Source organism: Bombina bombina, chromosome 2 (assembly GCF_027579735.1).
Source record: "Bombina bombina isolate aBomBom1 chromosome 2, aBomBom1.pri, whole genome shotgun sequence".
NCBI lineage: Eukaryota > Metazoa > Chordata > Amphibia > Anura > Bombinatoridae > Bombina > Bombina bombina.
Genome location: NC_069500.1, coordinates 422,036,017 through 422,040,216, shown reverse-complemented (window position 1 = coordinate 422,040,216; position 4,200 = coordinate 422,036,017). Strand labels below are relative to the sequence as shown.

The 4,200-nt window shown below is 38.6% G+C and overlaps 1 pseudogene; it reads left to right on the top strand.

The window, feature by feature from the left end:
- The first annotated feature begins 206 nt into the window (after positions 1-206).
- On the top strand, positions 207-321 carry LOC128651142 (uncharacterized; annotated as a pseudogene).
- Positions 322-4,200: the final 3,879 nt, after the last annotated feature.

Genomic DNA, 4,200 nt, shown 5'->3' with positions numbered 1-4,200 from the left:
GGTCTTCTAAAAATTTGGAAATATAACAATGAAAGTCAGAGATGATTTTTATTTTGTTGGTGGAAAGGGGGGTTTCCCTCTTTTTTTTAAATCCCCTTTTTTTTTTTCCTTCTCTCCTCTTTTTCTCCTGTATTTTTCTTCCCTTTTTTTTTTTTTTTCTTTCTCTCTCTTCCCCCGTCCTGATGGCCTTATATTGTCTGTTACAGGGCTACCGTAACGGCCTTGAACACCCGATCCCGTCGGATCTCGGAAGTGGAGCAAGGCTGGGCCTGGTCAGTACCGGGTTGGGCGACCGCCGGGGAACACCAGGCGCGGTAGGCCGGACAGACTGGATCTCACTCCCGGAAAAAGAGGTAGAAAATAAACTGTTAAGGATAATGAAGTTTTTTCATTTTAAACTTAGAGTCTGAATGTTGAACTGTGTGTCTTGGAACGTAGGAGGTATTACCTCGCCCATAAAAAGAAAGAATGTGCTTAGGCTGCTAAAACGTCACAAGCCAGATATTATTTTTTTACAAGAGCTGCATTTGAAGGCTACAGAAATTCAAAAGCTTCAAACGAACTGGATTACTGATATTATAGCAACCCCCTGTAATAATAGGAACTTATCCTATGTAATAAAGAATCAAATATTAGATCCTAGGGGGAGATATATGTTTTTACAAGTTGAAATAAATAATAGACTGTGGTCGCTTTGCAATATTTATGGCCCAAATGAAATTCAACCAGAATTCTGGGAGATGATTAAAAATAAAGCGGTTAATTATTTGGGACAAAATTTAGTGATGGCTGGTGATTTTAATGCGACCATGTATCCAGAGGTAGATAGATTTAGATCCGGAGCCACTAGGAAACATAAGAGAGAAGCTAAGCTCTTACGGGAATTTACTAAGGCATTAAATCTAAAAGATATCTGGTGCCTACAGCACCCTGATGAGCGCACATTTTCGTGTGAATCCAGAGCATTTAAAAATTTCTCTAGGTTAGATATGTTCTTGATAGATGGGAGACTCCTGACGTTGGGAATAGAGTCCCACATTGATGAGATAGTTTTATCGGACCACGCAATAATAAGTCTGCAGATTGCGGATACAATGGTCCAAGACAAGAATAGAAATACGTTCAGCTTCCCAAAATTTATGTTTCAAGACGAAAAGTTCAGAAATTTTCTATCAGAAAAATGGAAGGCGTATTACAGTCAGAATAGGTTGGATGTGAGTAGCCCAGAAGTACTCTGGGAAGCAGGGAAAGCGGTGCTGCGAGGTGAGGTCAAGGGCTATATGGTTAAGAGAAAGCGAAAGCTAACAGAGAGGGAATTCCAATTAATGAACCATCTTAAAAATTCATATAGGAGGTATGTGTTGACTCCAAACAGCGGGTCATGGAATAATTATAAAAAGGCCAAATTAGAGCGTGAGACATTTATCAGGGAAAAAGGCGCCAGGGAAGATATGCGTATAAGAGCATTTTGCCAAGGTTATCAGGGGATTGCTACGAAACATCTGGCAAAAATAATTAACTATAGGAAAAAAAAATAATATTATTCCGACTATTAAAGAAGGGAGTAAAATGCATACTCAAACAACAGAAATTAGAGAGGCCTTCCACAGATATTATCAGAAACTATATGCAAAGGTAGATATAGATGAAAAGAGAATGTCTGAGTTCTGGCAAAAGATACAGCTCCCAAAAATCGAGGAAAAAGAGTTAGAGTTGATGAACTCCCCTATAACAGAAGAGGAAGTGATAAAGATGATAGACCGAATTAAAATTAATAAGGCTCCGGGACCGGATGGTCTTCCGGCCGAATTCTATAAAATAATTAAGAAGGATATCTCGAAAATACTTGTGGAATTGTATAATAGTTATTTGATACAGGGGAGATTAAATTCTCGTTATTTCACAGATTCCACAGTGACATTAATCCATAAGAAAGGGAAAGCAGCAGAGGAACTGGGGTCCTATCGTCCAATTTCGCTCCTAAATCAGGACTATAAGATATTAACGGCCATCATTGCAGACAGATTAAAAAAAGTGGTCGGCAATTTGATCCATAGTGACCAATCTGGATTCATTCCGGGGAGGAATGCGGTAAGAAACATGCGGAGGGTCTTAGTCACTGTGGACCATTATCATAATATATCACAGATACCGAAGAAAAAATTACAACCAGACTTGGCCTTACTTACTATCGACGCAGAAAAAGCGTTTGATTCTATTATTTGGGAGCATCTATTCTTATCCCTTAAGAAATTTGGCTTTGAGGGGAATATGATTCAGCTAATTAAAAAGATTTATGCCTATCCTAGGTCTCAACTATTAGTCAATGGTGAACTATCTCAGTTTATAACGTTGCAGAGAGGGACTAGACAGGGGTGTCCCCTGTCGCCCTTACTTTTTAATCTAGCGCTAGAACCTCTGGCTATTCACCTTAGACAAGAACTAACGGGAATTGAATGTGGGGGGCATAAAGTTGTAATCTCTTTATATGCCGATGATATTATGTTATTTCTACAGAATACGAAAGAAAGTATTCCTAAATGCTTGGCAGTTAATAATTTTTCCACATTCTCGGGTTATAGAATGAATAAGCAAAAGTCAGAGTTGCTCTGGATAAACCAAACAAGAACAAGTTCGACGCAACACGGGTTTAAAGTGGTAAATTCGTTAAATTACCTCGGCATAAAAATAAGTAAGAATCCTAAAGAATGGTATAGTCTTAATTATGGGGATTATTTTGACAAATTAGAAGGGAAATTAGGCAAGTGGAAGATCCAATATCTCTCGCTCTCTGCAAAAATAGTCCTAATTAAAACAATTGCTTTCCCCCAATTATTGTTTTTAATGCAAAATTTACCGCTGTGGATTAGCAGACGTGATATTGCAAGATACAATAGTACATGCGCACATTTTATATGGGGTAGGAAAAAAGGTCGGATTGCGATCAAGAAGTTGGTCCAAAGTAAAAGATATGCAGGCTTGGCTTTACCAGACATTGTAAAATATAATATAGTAGCCCTTATGAAATTTGGTATTGATTGGCTAACGGAAGCCAACTGTCTGACTTATGATATGGAATCCTCCCTGGTGAATCCATTTGATCTTAAAGCAATCTTACATTATCCGCATAGGAAATTGCCCTGCAATGTTAGTTCATTGCTGACTTTTTCCAATGTGATCCGTGCATGGCAGAAATTCTGTGGATTAGCTGGTCAAGAGATATACATATCTAAATATCTACCGCTCATTGGAACCCCTGATTTCACACCCGGGATGAATAATAATCTGGCCTTTAAAATCTGGTCTGCAAAAGGGTTACGCTATTTTCTACAGTTAGCCCAAAGTGAAGGGCAAGCGATACAGACATTTGAGATGTTAGCTGAACAATACCAGCTACCGACTAAAACATTCTTTGCTTACTTACAAGCACGAAGTTATCTTTCGGAGAAACTACAATCGCATAGGATGGTATGGGATCCAGGAATTGATTTAGGAGTGAAATTATACGTTGCTGGGAAGAGATCTATATCATACTGGTATAAATACTTATTAAGGATAGAAGGTAAAGAGCATCTTGATCAAAGGAAAATGTTTCTCTCGAAATATATCAATACTGTACAAGTGGAAGACATTGAAAGGAGTATTAAATTGGCTGAGGCAGCGACAAGAGTAGTGAGTTGGAAAGAATCACATGTAAAGATCCTAAACAATTTTTATTTATCCCCTATGAGAATGAGCAAGTGGAAGCAAAACGGGGCCAAGGGAAATTGTTTTAAATGTGGTAGAGAGGGAGCTGATTTGCAGCACTGTATATGGGATTGCCCAAAAATAGGACAATTTTGGAGCAAGGTACAATTTTGGGTGAACAGGTATATACAACAGGAATGCGCTCTTCAATTAAGATACATTTTTCTTCTAAAAGAATATGGGCGTTACAGAGGGGAGGGACAACTAATTAATATGGCTATCCTGGCCGCTCGGCATATGATATTTCGGAAATGGGGAGCTCCTGAAGCCCCGACGATAGGGGAGTTCGGTAATCTTATTAAACTACACATGATTATTGAAAGACAGCTCCTAACCGGAGGCACTGAGAAAGTCTACAGGCTCTTTTTTGATAAGTGGAAGAGGGTAATTCTAGCATGGCCCCAGAGGGAACAGATTCAATTTGTTTCACCCCTAAAAAATAATATTAATTTT